The 18,508-nt window shown below is 42.5% G+C and overlaps 1 long non-coding RNA gene across 1 annotated transcript in view; it reads left to right on the forward strand.

Moving 5' to 3' along the window:
* Window positions 1-8,807: 8,807 nt before the first annotated feature.
* Window positions 8,808-18,508, forward strand: part of LOC126986758 (uncharacterized) — a 100,304-nt gene continuing 90,603 nt past the window's right edge. The window contains exon 1 of the long non-coding RNA XR_007739933.1: window positions 8,808-8,849. This is a non-coding gene — a long non-coding RNA (uncharacterized LOC126986758). The remainder of the gene's footprint in view (window positions 8,850-18,508) is intronic.

Genomic DNA, 18,508 nt, shown 5'->3' on the forward strand with positions numbered 1-18,508 from the left:
TCAAAATGCATCAACCTGCTCTCTGTTTTAATGTGTGTGTGTGTGTGTGTGTGTGTGTGTCATGGTAAGGGCAGCAGGTGTTGTGTGGCATTTAAACAAATGCATATTGTAAAACTCGCTCTGTTTGACGCTATAAAAAAAGGTGGGGGCATACGTTGTAACAGCGCTTAGCCACGGAGCTCATCTCCGCCGCATTGGCCTTGTGGTGGGTATGAACCCTACCACGGGCCACATGGCCACTGTGACATCCGGGTTACCACAATTCACCTTCCCGGGAAGCTGGGACACAATCCGTATACCTGATACCCGGTCCATTCACTGCTGGGTGGACAGGGTCAAGGGATAAAGAGACAGCCCATCTAACTCTGCTCCGGCCGGGGACTGAACCCGGGATCTCTAGGTTGTGAGCCGAGCGCGCTACCATTTACACCATGGAGCTCCCGTTATTTGCGTAATAAATTTATTAAAAACTTTTAAAGTCAAAACTATTGATATATGAATGTAGTTATTTTTATTATCCCTCTTCCTTATGATTATTTATTAGTTTATTACCCACATATATTAGATCTTTTAGGAATAATGATAGGACGATGAGAAATGTGAAGGTTCTTGCCGTAGAGCAATGTTTCCGTTATGACTCCATATCATCAATACACATTATGACTATGCCAAGCCAAAAAACATCCAAAGCACTTTATAGCAGAAAAAAAATGAAGAATGCATAGTTTCAACACTCGCTTCAGTCGCTGCCTGCTGGACATTGTCCATTCACGTGCAGTTCTGACTCCATTAAGGCCCGTCCACACGACGGCTAAAGAAAACTGCACGGCGTCTGGCCCGAGTCACATTCGCCTGCCTACTGTCTGCCTTGGATTGTTTGATCTGGTAACACAGTTTCAAAGCGAGAGGAAGGGTATTTTTTCTTGTTACGAATTGTTTCAGATGAATTTCTAATGGTTCACAAGGCACACAATACTTAAGTTAAGAATTGGCAAATGAGCGTGCCGTATCAGCACACATGCAATATCACGTTCGCGAGTCCACCCCTGAAAAAAAATCACCTAATTCTCGTGGAACACTTTTTATAGCAGTAGGTTTGCTATTATACTACTACTTCTAGGGTAAATATAACAACGCGTGTTTCATTATCTTTATTAATATACATCAGTAAGACGTATAGGCACCACCTGCAGCTAAGACAGCATTCAGCCGTTTAGGCATGGATGCCACCAACGCACTAGTTATATCTTGACCAGGTGGACGACGGAGGTGCTCCCATGCTTGCATTGCACTTCTGACGACAGCATCACGGTTCCTTCCCCTGTCCTGCTCAGGCATATGTCGGACCATTGCTGCCCAGACGTGCTCGATGGGGTTGAGGTCTGGTGATTTGGGAGGATGTGGCATCAGAGTGACGTGTGGATGTCGGCCAAACCACTCTCTAACAACTGGCATGTGTGGATTGGGCTGTTATCCTGGAGAAGGTAGAAAGGCTCCCCGTCGGGGAACAGCAATGCCTCTACCGTGGGAAGAAGGACCTCCTCCAGGATTTCAACATACTTATCACCTGTTAAATATCCCGGTCCAACATCAGCCAACTCTCCAACGCCACTGGCATGCATCCATCCAAATAACCCAGCAGAGACACGCCCGCTCCTCCTGGTAGCAATTACATTTCCAATGTCGTATCTGAAACATTATAACTATTTATGAACTAGTCACATAAAACCTTCTGTAACCGGTATTGAGTAGTAGTAGACAAGACAGACAACACAAATCTGTTCGGGTGGCTACAGGCACCTGTAGAAACAACCAACTAGTTTAAGTGTCCATGAGAGAGAGAGAGAGAGAGAGAGAGAGAGAGAGACTAACCTGGTGCCACATTTCCGCCAAACATATTGTGCTGCTGATGTGCCATCTGAGTAGAAAGTCTTTTCATCAGAAAAGACTACATTCTCCCAAAAGTCTGCTGGCATGTCAGCATACTCGAGCGCATACTCCATGCGCTGCTCCATGTTACGCTCGCTTAGTTTCTGCTTTGTGGCTGGCCTCCGACCTCGGAAATTCCTGTTGTGAAGCCTGTTCCGAATGGTCTGAGTGCTGCACTGCAGACCCTGGTCACGGCGAATGTTGACAGCAGGTGTGAATGGGTCCTCATCGATGGCGTTATTTATGGCCTAGATATAAAACCACAAACACCCAATCAGTATGGTAAGGTGAATGGTGAACAGCAACACGAGATATTATATTACAACACATTACCCTATCCAGTTATTGTCACCATGTTACTATTTACATTATTAGTACAGACTAATATTCTACTACAGAATGTAATATTCTACTGTAGAATATTATATCCTTAACCTGGTCTTCGGCTGCGGAGGTGCAGCGTGGGCGCCCGACTCGTGGCATGTCCTCTGTAGCACCAGTGTCTGCGTGCCGCCGAATCCACCGTGCTGCTGTGTTCCGGTGAATACCAAGCTCACGGGCAATACCAGTTATGGTAAAACCCCTAGCATGGAGGGCTACGATAGCCCCTCGCGTCGCCTGCGGTGTTTCCATGTTGACTGGCATGGCCATGTTACGAAGATAACCACATTAACATCCTGTCAGTCTTTGAAACGTTTCGGATTTGGGTTGAAATGTTTCGGATCTGAGTTATGAAACAATCGCTTGTGGTTCGAATCTTGCAGAGAAGCCACAGTCAGGCGTGCCAACCCTCCCACAATATCAGCGGATGCTCGAATGTTTACAGTAGTCATCGCACCCCTTATGCACCGATACTTTTTGTGACGACTGTACCTCCATGAGCGGTCGGCCAGACCACAGAATTTCAATGTTGCCAAGGCACAATAGAATTTATTCGTGCTTTCAATGCGCTGTTTGATATCATGAACTCGTGCGATTTGTGTAGCAACGGGTGGAAGCAACCTTTACAAATAAGCAATAATTCAGAGGTGATGAATTTCATTGCAAATATAAGAAAAAACTATGTAACTTCCTTAATACTACCTGGAGGTGTACCAGTTACTCAATCAAGAAGGAAAACCGGCTTCGTTGGTTTCCTTGTTTGTTGTAAGAGCCTCGGAGTACTAAATGAAATGTTAATTGTTCATTCGGAGCCACTGCTGATGTATCTACTAACTTATAAGATGAGCCAAGACCACATTAAGTTATTTTTTTAGCAAAATCAGAAGTATGGGAGGATGCAATACCAATCCCTCAGTTAGCCAGTTCTCGTCTGCGTACAAGAAAATTTTGACAAATAACGAAATTGAAGAAGTACCTCGTGGTAACTGCACATCCTTAGAGTGTGTCCCCATACTTACTGCTTCTGGGCTTCTGGTCATATACCATCGAGTTCTGTAATCAACAGCTATTTTGCTAAAAGCAGTGTCGCAAAGCAGGATTTAACTTCCAAAACCGAGGAATATGATGTATTTCATGTGGCAAATAAAAAAAGAAAATTCTGGTACGCTATTTCCCCCTGTTTGTGAAAGCATTGTAAGTTATATTGCCGGCTTTGTTTGTTTCAAACTAAAAAAAAAACATTGATCAGTGAAACTTGCTGTAATGCCCTAGTAACACATAATGTTTACAAATCTCATGAGCTAATACGTGTAAAAAACAAGGGCAACCTGTGTTTTCCAGCAAAAGATGTAATGATCATATGTATAGAATGCGAAAAAATTGTTCAAAGAAAAAGTACTGATAGGCAGCAACAAGCATCCCTACGCAAGCCTTTCAACGTATGGTTGCCATAAAATTGTTACTGAAGTGCTGTCAGCTTTTGAAAACAAGAAAGTATTTTCAGATCTATCCAGTCATATGATGGAAAGTGAGCCTCTAAATAATCATCTGGTTTTACTTATCAAGGCAGTTGCTGAAAATTATCTGCAGGTCAGATACAAATATTCATGTAAACAATTTAAATTTAGAAAAACTTCAATAAAAAATGTAAAAAAGTAGAGCAACGCTCAATAAACTAATATTGTTTAATGGTTTGTAATATGTTTCGTAAGGGTAGCTTAAGTATTTGTTAAGGTGCAATAAAGATTGAGAGTGAAAAGTTATTTTTATTTCATACGCCTGCATGTTCAAGTGCTGTAAAACAGTAAGAAGAAAGAGAGAGAGAGAGAGAGAGAGAGAGAGAGAGAGAGAGAGAGAGAGAGAGAGAGAGAGAGAGAGAGAGAGAGAGAGAGAGAGAGAGAGAGAGAGAGAGAGAGAGAGAGAGAGAAACTTTACGGTACTCCTTGGATGCGGTACTCTAAGGGCAAGCGCCCACCATGTTAGGCGCGCTCCACACTCGTATTCGTATTTCACGGCTTGAACAATATGGCGGCCGATTTGACAGCTGAGACCACGAAAACTTATTACCTCCATGGTCCAGACTAGGTGGTCTGTCCTTAAACCTAAATGATTTAACATTAATCAGATGGCTCCAAAGCTTTGCATTTCAACTCTAGTTAATATTAATTGAAGAAAGTGTCGGACGAGCTTGTTTTTTTTTTTTAAATAGTCAATCGTGTTACACTGGACCACATAATTATATACCTAGAGCGCGCGGGCCAGACACTCAGGTGCGGCAACCGGGAGTACCTCGGCCGCCATCTTAGGGAGCCCAGTCCAGCCCGCAACTTCAAAGTGAAGGTAAGTGTGCTCTCACTTTTTCGTGAATATGTTCATTATTATGACATTTAAATGTAATAAACTTCTAACTACTTACACGTTATGTATCATTGAGTGATTGTGTGTATAATCAATCAATCAATGGGGGCATACGAAGGGGGGCGCGTCGCCTCGCCCACCCTACGACGCCAAGCCCAGGGGCCCCTCCGAGCGAGTCTCCATGCAGGCCCCTTTCCCTACCAGAGTACCTCCCGGCAGGATCTATCGACTTGCTCAAACCACGAACTCCGTGGGCGTCCCCTTGGCCTCCTCCACTCAGGATTGTCTCTTACAGAGACAACCCTGGCTTTCATCCTCTTTCACTGACCATCCTGGTGAACAAGCCTACAACTTTGCTATCCTCAACGACCTAGAGCAGTTGGTCCAGCACCCTACACGTATTCCCGACCGTCTTGGAGATCGGCCCAACATTCTAGACCTCTTCCTTACCTCAAACCCTTCTGCTTATTCTGTCAAACTGTTCTCTCCGTTGGGCTCCTCCGATCACAATCTTATTTCTGCATCCTGTCCTATCGCTCCTGTACACCCTCTGGACCCACCGAAGAGGCGATGCTTCTGGCATTTTGCTTCAGCTCGGTGGGACGACCTGAGGATGTACTTTCCGATTCCGTGGAATGATTATTGCTTCCAGGATAGAGACCCTCTGTGTGCTCAGCGCATCACAGAAGTGATTGTCTCTGGAATGGAGGCATACATTCCTCGTTCTTTCTCTACTCCTCACGCTAAAAAGCCTTGGTTTAATCACGCTTGTTCTCGTGCTGTCAATGATAGAGAGGTAGCTCACAAAAAGTACCAGAGCCTTCAAACTAATGCTAATTATGAACTTTACATTTCTGCCCGAAATCGTGCCAAATCTATTCTCCGACTAACCAAAAATTCTTTCATTAATAGAAAATGTCAAAACCTTGCTTTCTCTAACTCTTCCCGTGACTTCTGGCATCTAGCCAAAAACATCTCCTCCAACTTCACTTTTTCATCTTTCCCTCCACTCCTCAGTCCTGACGGCAACACTGCCGTCTCATCTATCTCTAAGGCTGAACTCTTCTCTCAAACTTTTCTAAAACTCCACTCTGGACGATTCTGGGCATGTTCCTCCTACTCATCCCCCCTCTGACTCCTTTATGCCTGTTATAAAGATTCTTCAAAATGATGTTTTCTATGCCCTCTCTGGCCTCAATCCTCAGAAGGCTTATGGACCTGATGGAGTGCCTCCTATTGTCCTTAAAAACTGTGCCTCCGTGCTGTCACCCTGCCTGGTCAAACTCTTTCGCCTCTGCCTGTCAACATCTACCTTTCCTTCTTGCTGGAAGTATGCCTTCATACAGCCTGTACCTAAGAAGGGTGACCGCTCCAATCCCTCAAACTACCGTCCTATAGCTATACTTTCTTGTCTATCTAAATCTTTTGAATCAATCCTTAACCGGAAGATTCAAAAGCACCTTTCCACTTCTGACCTTCTATCTGATCGCCAGTATGGGTTCCGCAAGGGGCGTTCTACTGGTGATCTCCTAGCATTCTTAACTGACTCTTGGTCATCCTCTCTTAGCCGTTTCGGTGAAACTTTTGCTATTGCGCTAGACATATCAAAAGCTTTTGATAGGGTCTGGCACAAATCTTTGCTTTCTAAACTACCCTTCTACGGTTTCTATCCTTCTCTCTGTACCTTTATCTCCAGTTTCCTTTCTGACCGTTCTATTTCTGCCGTGGTAGACGGTCACTGTTCTTCCCCTAAATCTATTAACAGTGGTGTCCCACAGGGTTCTGTCCTATCTCCCACTCTTTTTCTGTTGTTCATTGATGATCTTCTTTCCAAAACAAACTGTCCTATCCATTCCTACGCCGATGATTCCACTCTGCATTACTCAACTTCTTTTAATAGAAGACCCACCCTTCAGGAACTTAACGACTCAAGGCTGGAGGCTGCAGAACGCTTAGCCTCAGACCTTACCATTATTTCCGATTGGGGCAAGAAGAACCTGGTGTCCTTCAACGCCTCAAAAACACAGTTTCTCCACCTATCCACTCGACACAATCTTCCAAACAACTATCCCCTATTCTTTGACAACATCCAGCTATCACCTTCCTCAACACTAAACATCCTCGGTCTATCCTTAACTCAAAATCTCAACTGGAAACTTCATATCTCATCTCTTACTAAATCAGCTTCCTCGAGGCTGGGCGTTCTGTATCGTCTCCGCCAGTTCTTCTCCCCTGCACAGTTGCTGTCCATATACAGGGGCCTTGTCCGCCCTCGTATGGAGTATGCATCTCATCTGTGGGGGGGCTCCACTCACACAGCTCTTCTGGACAGAGTGGAGGCTAAGGCTCTTCATCTCATCAGCTCTCCTCCTCATACTGATAGTCTTCTACCTCTTAAATTCCGCCGCAATGTTGCCTCTCTTTCTATCTTCTATCGATATTTCCACGCTGACTGCTCTTCTGAACTTGCTAACTGCATGCCTCCCCCCCTCCCGCGGCCCCGCTGCACTCGACTTTCTACTCATGCTCATCCCTATACTGTCCAAACCCCTTATGCAAGAGTTAACCAGCAACTTCACTCTTTCATCCCTCACGCTGGTAAACTCTGGAACAATCTTCCTTCATCTGTATTTCCTCCTGCCTACGACTTGAACTCTTTCAAGAGGAGGGTATCAGGACACCTCTCCTTACGTATTTGATCTTCCTTTCGGCCACCTCTTTTGTTTCTTTTTTAGGAGCAGCGAGTAGTGGGCTCTTTTTTATTATTGTTTCCTTTTTTTGTGTGCCCTTGAGCTGCCTCCTTTGTTGTAAAAAAAAAAAAAAAAAAGACGGTCGGGGATACGTGTAGGGAGCTGAACCAACTGCTCTAGATCGTTGAGGAGAGCAAAGTTTTAAGCTTGTTCACCAGGCTGGTAAGTGAATGAGGATGAAAGCCAAAGCTGGTGGTGAACATTAAAATCTCCCAAGATGGAGATTTCAGCGAAGGGAGAGTGAGTCAAGATGTGCTCCACTTTAGAGTTCATATAGTCAAAGAATTTTACATATTCAGTAGAGTTAGATGAGAGATAAACAGCACAGATGTATTTAGTAACAAAATGCCAATGAAGTCTTAGCCAGTTGGTGGAAAATTCAGAAGAGTCAAGGTCTTGCCACGAGCACAAGTGATGTCGTTGCGCACGTAGACGCAACATCCAGCTTTGGGTTTAAATTTAAGATAGAGATAGTAGGAGGGAACAGAATAGAGATTGCTGTCAGTAGCTTCAGAAACCTGTGTTTCGGTGAGGAAGAGAAGGTGAGGTTTAGAGGAGGAGAGATGGTGTTCCACATAATGAAAATTAGAACGAAGGCGCGAATGTTGCAGAAATTGAGAAGAGAAAGGCTCGATGAGTTATCAAGACACCTCTCAGATCGGCAGCCAGAAAAGGAGTCCTGCCTGGGGGAATTTATGCCCCCCTCCCCACAGGCGGGGACTCCCTGGCACTGTTGTTGAACGCCATTTTGAATTTTGAATTTTGGGAAAGGGTGTGTGTGTTGTGTGAATGTAGTGTGGTGTAGAAAGAGAGAGGATCTGTCTTTAGAGAGCATGCTGAACTACTCTCTGGTGTAGATGAGACAATAGGGAAACGGTTAGTGAGATAATGGGAAGGGTCTATGGAGGGCTTCAGCACCCTCCTCACTTCCCATATATACCTCACCGGGAGTGGCTTGCGCCCGTTCGGTAGGTGTTTTCCGACCTACTCCATATATATATATATATATATATATATATATATATATATATATATATATATATATATATATATATATATATATATATATATATATGAAATAAAGTCAGTAACGTGTTGCCAATAATTAGATGCATCTAATGGAATACTGGACGTAGATTCCCATTCTGAACTTTTTCTTAATTTTCTTAGATGAAAAAATCTAATTAAGTCTGGCATTTCTTTCCATTCTTTTCGGTTTTTATGTATTTATGTTTCGATTTAGACAGTTCTTTGATGATAGCAGTTGTATGTCATTGGAATAGACAGTGTCTCTCAATATTTTCCACGTCTTAACTCGATCAATAAACACCTTTGGTTTGGTGAAGGACATAAAAGCGATATTCAGTTTTCTTCAGCGAGTCATGGAAGGTGTGGTTTACGTTACGGTCCTTGCCTTCCTAAGTCTTGGAGGTAAGATATTGTTTCTTTTTACTGTGTAAGTCAAATGAGGATTAGATACCATTGTGTATATATATATATATATATATATATATATATATATATATATATATATATATATATATATATATATATATATATATATATATATATATATATATATATATATATATGATAAAGGATGTCGGCTTGTAAAGCGCAGTCGTATTATGAAAAGAAGTACCAGGGCTGGTAGAAACATATCTGCTGACATTTGAATCCTTAAATAATTCGGTGACGTTTCGGAAGAAACATGTTCCATCTTCAGACCTAAGACATGCATACAGTGTGTCAGATAACTTAAAACATTATTGAACATGATAAAGCAACACTACATAAAAATTATTACTAATATAAAACAAGCAGATGCCTTATGAAAGAAAAACGTTAAAACACGTGAAAGCATAAAAGTGACCCATAAAGGGGAGTAAAAATAGAAGCATAAAACAATATTTAAAAAAGTAAAGAAAACAAAGAAATGAATTATAAAATAACGTAAAAGACGAGGGGGAGCATAAAAGTACCCAAAATGGGGAAATAAAAGGAAACCATTGAAACATTATAAAACACAAGTTCAAAGTGAAATAAACAACGCTAAACTAAAAACAGTGGGTTGAGGAAACAGCTAAAGAAAAAGAAAATAATTACAAATATTACAATACTAATATTAGTACCTTTAGCTTAAAGGCACAGCAGTTCCACTGATGTGGAGTTATCCCCAACAGTGTTAAGGTGTGTGTGTAAGGTTTCCAGTATGGCCAAGTCAGCTCTAAACCGAGCTCTGTCCAGGACAGAGGGTGGTCTTGTGTGTGGGCGTGCTCTCTTATAGCGCTGTGGGATGGGTGGATGATTCAGTTGCCCGTCCGGGCTGATTTTCCGAAGTGTTCGTGAATACGTGTTTTTAGATGTCTCTGTTTTACCTATATATGACGCCTGGCAGCTGTCACACGTGTACTTGTAAATCACAGAAGACTCTAGTAGTAAAGGTATCTTATCTTTGGTGTGGAAGAAGGATCGTATGGTTTTGTTCGCATTAAATACAAGTCTGAGTGTAACTTGTGGGTAACAGGAATATATATATATATATATATATATATATATATATATATATATATATATATATATATTTATATATATAGATATATATATATATATATATATATATATATATATATATATATATATATATATATATATATACACACAGACACACACACACACACATAAACATATTGGGTAGGGTGTGGCTGCGTCGTTAGTATGCCGGCGCCGCGTCCAGAAGGACGCAGGTTCGCGTTCAGCGAGCATCTACAAGCTATGTCTGCGTCTGTGTAGAGTGCCACATGCCCGTGTAGCCGGAGATTGCGTTGGCGGACTATTTGGGGTAATATATGTCGAATCAGTCTCACGGAGTAGTCGCCGTTTTGTCACAAAGTCATTCCAGCGATATAGCATGATTCTGAGTAGATATCTAATACCAAAAGTATGACTCCTATTCTCCAAGTCTCTATTTAGTGTCCCTGTCTCATCATCCATAGAGTAAGACTTGGATCACAAGCAAATTGAAAATTCGGATATTTGTGTTTCTACACTGTCTCCAGAATTCATTCTTGGTGTACTCAGTGGGGGATGAAGTTGAATCCTTTGAAATCCCAGGATCTCATTATTAGCAGATCCAGGTCTCTTCTTCCTAGCCACCCTGATATTGTCTTTAACAATTCCGTGATTAAGAATTGTAAGACTTTAAAACTATTTGGGGTGACGTTAGACTCTAATTTAACATTTGAGTCTCACTTGTGTTCTATTGCTTCATCAAACTCTCAGAAAATTGGTCTTCTTCGCAAGCGCAAAAATATGTTTTCTAACGGCAGCGTTGTATTGAATTACTTTTATTTATTTTTATTACCACATTGTGAGTACTGCTCCCCTGTTTTCCTCTCTGATGCAGACTCCCATATAAAGCTCTTGAACCGGGCATTTAATCAGATCAAGTTTTTGCTACCTAATCTAGATAATAATCTTGAACATTGCCGCATTGTCGGATTTCTTACTCTGTTGTATAAGATCTTTAATAATCAAAACCATCCTTTACAGCATAAACTTCCTCCATCTTTTCTTCAGTCTCATTTCACTAGATTTGCTTCAAATCTCAATGATTTGGCATTTTCAGATTTATGTTGTAGTACTTTCCCATTTTTTAGAAGCTTTGTTCCATGTATAACTAAATTGTGGAACCAGCTTCCACATGATGTTAAAGTTGAAAACCTGCAATTATTTAAGAACAGAGTTAATATTTTTATTTATTTAGGCGACTTGCTTTTTCCTAAGGCCAATGTTCCCCCCTTTGAGACCCTTATTGGTTCTGGTACCTGGAAAACACACAACTCTCCTCCTGAACTGTGTAAGCTCCAGGAGATTGATAATTGCAGGCTCTTCGTACTAGAGACCAGAGCTGCACGGCTGGATAAGGTATAGCAATGCCGGAGACTGACCACATCATCGTAAGTACTCGTTAGATGATCTTTCTGAACTGCATGTTTTTTTTTTTTTGTAGTGCTGTGTTATTTGGACTTGATCATAGGCCTGTTGTCAGGTCAAGAAGAATCTCGAAATACAAGAATACTGTGTTCCATCTCGAGAGGCTGAAACACCTGCTATATGCTCAGGAGTATGCAGAAACAAAAAAAAAATCGGTTCAATATGCTCTGCACCCTTGAGGTCCCTGTATAAATGTTGAACACCTTCAAACATGAAACTCTCCAAGCTGCAAAGGGGTGCATTGTAGAATGCCGGAGATATAGGAGTGGATTTTCGGAATCTCGCTGAAAAAGGGTCATTAAAATGCGAGTAACCTCCGACTTGCTTCCTGAGCCTCAAAGACGCTCCGCTCCGAGCTTCCCTCTCAGGTGAGCGGTATCCGAAAAGTTGATAGCTGCCTTGTGTCGGACATGGGTAGGCAGAGGGCTCGTTAAGCTGAGTACTTTAAGCATATGCTCATGGCTGACCCTCCAACTGGGCAGCCTCCACTTGCTGAGTTGCAGATGGCTGCTCTAAGGTGAGGGTGAGGCCATGATTTGCGGACTGATTGCAGTGTTGAGTGGCATATAGAAATCTGGTACCATTCCTCGTGAATGAAAAAGGAGATTGATCGTCTCTACCTGGAAAAGGAAAGGAGACCGTCAGGACTGCAGCAGCTATAGTGGTATTATCCTGCTCAGTGTGCTAGTTAAGGTGCTAGTCAATGTAATGCTGATGCGAATTCGCAGCCAGCTGCTGAAGCTGCTGAAACATGAGAAGTGTGAGTTCACACCTGGGTAGACTGACCGTATCCTAGCGCCTCGCGCTCTAGGGGAGTGTCGACGTGAGTTTTGACAAGGGATGCTTGAAGCCTATGTCGATGACAAGAAGGCTCCATGAACTCTCCAGAGGGGCTGACATTCTTGGCCTATAATAATAATAATAATAATAATAATAATAATAATAATAATAATAATAATAATAATAATAATGATGATGATGATGATGATGATGATGATGATGATGATAATAATAATAATAATAATAATAATAATAATAATGCACAGTTATCGACATTGGTATATGCTCATGCTACGCGAGTTCATAACACCGTGGGTCAAGCCAGTCAGCCGTAAGACTTCCTGGCGAGACCCACCGTTGTTCTGATGTAAACCTCGATGTTATGTGAAATTTTACAAGATATCAATGTCCTCGCCACAGGCATGAACAGACTGTTCTGTTTCATCTAGTAGCCTCCAAACACTTGTACCTTTTTCTTGGCCCTGGAGACGATGTTCCAAAGTTTTCGCCTCCTCGTGAAGTGCCTCGAGAGCCATCATCAGAACCCCCAGGGACTCCGCAAGGATTACTGCAACATCGGCAAAACAAGGAATGTGACTGTGGATGATCCACATTAACTTGGGTCCACATCTCTCCCTAGTACCCAGTCGATACAAGAGTTGAAAGTCGATGAGGCAAGGTCACAACCTTGTCTTGTCCGCGTTCACAGGAAAGAAACTGAACAAGACCCTCACACACGTCACAGAGGTAGCTGATTGGTCAGCGTGCGAGCGCGGTATCCTGGAGAACACCTTGTTCAACTCTCTCCCATCGCCCACCGCCGAGTGGCTCAAAAGTACCTACATGATTTCCTGAAGAACATCTATCAACCCGAACTCAAGCGAAACACTTTACAGTGGAGCAAAGATGAGTTCCGGGTATGAGAGTAGGGGGCAGAATGAGCCAAACAAGATGGCACCACTTTAAACACTTGCCTGCACCACGAACGAGCTGGGACCAACCAGCAGACCCTATCAAAATAGCCAACCGGTGCAACAGGCCGAACGTAAAAGTGTCTCGCGAAGCACTGAATCTAACGCTTTCTTGTCATCGACGCGGCTTGCTTTCATCCTTGTCAAAACTCACGTCGACACTCCTCCCGCGAGAGCGCGGGCGACGGGATATAGTCTCATTCACCAGGTGTGAACTCACACTTCTCATTCTTTCAGCAGCTTCAGCAGCTCGCATCAGCAGCACATTGAGTACATTGACTAGCACGTTACCAGCACACTGAACAATATATAATGCTGCAGTCCAGCTGTCCTCTCCCTTTTCCTTCCTTTTCTTTCCAGGTAGATTTCATTCATTTTCGGAATGGTACCAGGTTTCAAGATTTTGCCACCCCACACTGCATCAAATCCATTAATCATGGCTCACCTCCTTTTTTGAGAGCCACACCTAATCAGTGCAGTGTCAAGTGAGCCCCCAGTCAGTGGTCAGCTGCTCAAAGTAGTACAAAGTTAAGCCTCAGCCTCGCCCTGCCCATATCCGACACAAGCAGTTATCAATTCGGATACATACGGATCGAGAGAACCTGAAGCTCGAGCGGAGCGTCTTTGAGGAAGAAGAAGCAAGTCGGAGGTTACCTTATCAATGACAAATGAATCTCAACCTCCCCTATGATCCAATTCTTATCTCCTATATTCCCCTTTTTCTACCTTCTTTGCCTTTGGTAGTTTGATGTTTGTTTTTCATTTGATTTTGCAGGACTGGAGGAGCTGAATCTTGATTGAAGGTTATATTGATGCATACTCCTGTTTTCAGCCTGAGCAGATGGCTCGGCATATAGCTTTCAGCCATTCCTCTTCGTATTTCAACATTTTCTGACAACATTCTAAAGACACAGCAACTACAAAAACAAAAACAAAAAAAAAAACACCAAAAAAAACATGCAAAAAAGAAAGGTCATCTAACGAGTACTTACGATGTATGGTCAAATGCCTGGCATCCGGCCTTATTATCCAGCCGTGCTGCTCTGTCTCTCTAGCCTGCTAGGGGAGCAATCAATGTTTTCCAGGTACTTCAGTTCAGGAGGAGAAGGTGTGTCAATCAGAACTCCACTATGTCTATGACCATGCACTAGTTCATAGCTAACTATGTCAGTGCCTAGCAACATTGAAGTCGCATGAAGTGTGAGTCGTGTGAATGGATCTAATGTGGAGGAGGGGAAGAGAGATCACCTTCTCCTCAGGGGAAAGGGCATGCGTAGGAAATGGATCTCAAAGTGCTGCACGAGGCGAAAAGTCCTCCCTTCAGGTCTTTTACCAAAAATCTTGATATTGTATTACATACGTGTGGAGGACGTTGAGGTCACCAAAAGTTTCACGTACCTTGATAGCGTAAAAACAAACAATGTCAATGCAGCAAGAGACATTTATTACAGAACAGATTAGACTATTATTTATGGAAAATTGTCGATACTAGTGTGTCTTATTTTATATTATATTAGAAAGGTAGAATGACTCGATATTTTGCTGTGCTGTCTTCCCTGTCTTATTGTAATGCTGTGAGACATGGATGGAATAGTTAAAGGCTTCCGGGGATGTTGATGTTGGTAAAAAAGGCCCACTAATGACTATCGTAGGAATGACCATGTTGCTATTTAATGACGGAATGACCAACTTGAACTAATTATTCCGTCCACAGAATTTTTTCCCTTTCCCCCCAGTTCAGGGGGGGAAGGGGGGGAACTATTTCTAGTCTAATTTTCTAGAATTTTGAATGATCTACATTAATTTATACTAAAATTTCCCAATTTAATATATCAATATGATTTAAAATTTAATAAAAAAATTATATACTTTAAATAAAAACGTAATCTATCTAAAGTGTAACTGCAAATGTTTGAAAACTTATAAATAAATAAAACTATCTAAATTTTTCTTAAGTTAATAAATATATCTAAATACAAGTTTTTCTTGACGATACAACTGCACTTATTTTACAAATTCAAGACCCAATAGCATGAATCTCTTTCATTTTTAGTACATTTTGCAGAAGTACCTATGCATCTTCATCAAAGTAACATTTCAAACCCTGTAAGACATTTCTCATGGATAAAAAAAATTCCAGGCACCTTTTCTGGTCTGCATTCAATCATATCTTCTGATAATTTCTGATAAGTACACATCACTGTTGATTCGATTACATCTTGGTCCACAAAACACCTTAAACATTCTTTTTCCTTCTCAGACAGAGTTACAGCTACCTCTGACACCACTCCACATGTATCATTTTCATCAGCAGAATTATATATCTTCAAATTTACAGAATGATAAGTGTTTTTAAGTGTCTTTCCTGACTGCAAGTTTTTCAACTTAACTCTACCTTTATCTAAACATCTGACAATCTCATACGGGCCCAACCATTTGTTCTCAAGTTTTCCACCCATTCTGTGAACATTTTTACTGTTCTTCATTAATACAAGCTGTCCTACTCTCATTTCATTAGTGTGACATGTATGTTTTGCATCATAATATTGCTTTTGTCTTTTCTGGGCCTTTTCTATGTTAGTCTGTACCGCGTTGTGGGCTAAATGCTGCCTATCAACTATTTCTTTTGTAAGGTCTCTTATTGTGTCCACAGTTGTAGTGTTGTCAATGGCACTTGCATTACCTGCAGCATTGAAGTCCATATCAACGGGTAGTATAGGATGACGTCCAAACATAACATAGAATGGGGTGAGTTTCATGCTGTCATGTTGCGCAGTACGGTAGGCAAACAGGATTCCATCCAAGTGGTGGTCCCAGTCATCGTGGTTTTCATTTACAAATTTTGCAATAGCACGTTCCAGTGTCTGGTTGAAACGTTCCTGTTTAGTAAATACAAATTGTTGAAATAATACAACCCTGAATTTTGTGTTTCATATATATGATTCATAGATGAATACTGAAATACATTCAAATGCATTCTGCTGATGCAATGCAGATGCAATTCTATGATCTATTTTAAGTTTATCACAAATTATATCATTCAGATGATTCACATACTCACGACCTTGATCAGTTATTAGTGTTTCAAAACCTCCATATGTGCAGATAGCCCGAATCAGAACACTGGCCACTTCAGCAGCAGATTTACGTGGTATTGCTTCAGCAATTGGCCATTTAGTAAAATAGTCAGTCAAACCACAAATATACTGATTTCCATTTTTAGATTTTGGGAGTGGCCCAACAAGGTCCATCCCCACCTGTTTCCAAACACCACTGGGAACTGGAACTGGATGCAGTTCAGGGGCTTGCATTGGTGGTTTATTAGAATTTCTCTGACATCTGTCACACTTACTAATAAACTTCGATACATCATCTTTCATGCCTTTCCAGTAATATTTTTGTGATATTTTATTGAACGTTTTGTCTCTTCCAAAGTGTCCTCCTGATACTGGATTATCATGACAAGCTTGAATTAGCCTTTCTTTATCTTTATTCAACACAACTTTTTTCGGCATGTTTTCAGTTCCACTCTTTGGTTTATATAATTCCTCATTCTACACAAGAAATGGTCCACTTTTTTTCCTGATGTCACGCTTTTTTTCCTTATTTGCACCTTCAGGGTATTTCCCATACTTCAGATAATTCCATATTTCATTATACTTGGTATCCTCCATAATTCACGTCGTATAGTCCTCCACTAACTGCTCCACAGTGCTCCCACCACCACTGACTGCCCAAGTGTACCGACACAATGACTGGCGGAAGTGGCGGCTGCCCTCTCTGCCGAACCACCAACTGCTCCACGTATAGTCGTGTAGTTCTACACTAACTGCTCAAAAGCGCTCCCACCACCACTGACTGCCCGACTGTACAACCACTAACTGCCGAACCACTAACTGCTCCACAATTACTACATTAAGGGGAGGGGGAAATTCAGCCCAGAGGAAGAAATATAGGAAAGGGGGATATTGTAGCCCAAAGAGGGAAATGGTATCCTGGGTTACTCTTCCCCCTCGGGAAAATGATCCTAGGACACTTTTCCCGGGGGGGGGGGATTGGTCGGGGGGAAAGTCAGACTGGTACACCGGTTACCAGCTTAGTTCGTAAACGCCAACTCCGGCTACATGCGCACGCGACACTCCTTCCGGACGCCGATCTTGCTCACAGGGTTGTTATTGTACGAGACAACTCTGAGTGGAGGAGATCAAGGGGATACCCACCTAACTCATGGCTGGGGCAAGTCGCCGGATTCTGAAATGGGTAAGGCAGCTGCGTGGGAGCATGCTCGTTGAACATGAGCATATGCCGATGTTGATATCTATGCAGGCGGACAAAGATTCGAATCTTTAAAGTCACTTATGCTCCCTGTCTTACAGTATGGCTGTGAAACATGGAGACTGATTAGTGACTTGGAGAGGTGTGTCCATGTTTTTGGTATTAAATACCTCCGCAGGATCATGGGGTATCGTTGGAATGAGTTCGTGCCCAACAAGCTACTACGCGATAAAACTGAATAGAGGCCTGATCCGAAAGCGCTAACTCCGGATGTATGGACACGTTGCACGCCTCCCGAACGTCATTCCTGCTCATAGAGATGTTTCTACACAATACTAACCTGATTAGAGGAAACCAAGGGACGCCCACGCAACTCAATACTCGGGTAAGTAGATCGATCAGAAGGGACCTGGGATGGATAGGGCAGTTGGGTGGGAGCTTGCTCGGGGGACCGTCGGGAGTGGAATCGGTAAGTCATTGAAGCGACGCGACCCCGAGTGTATTACCCCGTTAGTTAAGCTGCCTTATATAGGCCAACCGGCCTCTTGCAGACTCCTTATGTTCTTATGTTCCTATGTACCTTTTCGACATGATTTATTATCGTCCATACCAACAGAATGAGTACGACACACATTGCTTTTTGTGCACAAGGGACAAAACTCCTTCCTTACTAGGATAACCGGTGACATGCGCCGGCCTCCAACGTAGCCTAGGAGTACCGCACATGTCGGGGCAATGGTATTTATAATTCTTTTTTTACGTTCTGCCTACGGCGCCGGTAGGCTTTCTTGGCGGGCCTGATCCTTGGCCCCAGCCCGTTGTGTAGACAAGTATTTATACTGGGGCCATTTTGATTGGATCATGCTGTCCCCCAGAGCTCATATTTGATGCTTATTTTAGAGAGAATATAGAGTCTGGGTTGATAGGTGGTCTTTAGGACACTATGTGTGTACGCTTAGAACACTCGGCGGTGACTGAAAAAATCCATCTTGTGGCGGCGGATGGGACGCGAACCCGGGCCCTCCTGGACATCGCGCCTGCGCGCTAACCACCCAGGCATCGCCTCCC

The sequence above is a fragment of the Eriocheir sinensis genome, chromosome 62 (assembly GCF_024679095.1).
Source record: "Eriocheir sinensis breed Jianghai 21 chromosome 62, ASM2467909v1, whole genome shotgun sequence".
Lineage (NCBI taxonomy): Eukaryota > Metazoa > Arthropoda > Malacostraca > Decapoda > Varunidae > Eriocheir > Eriocheir sinensis.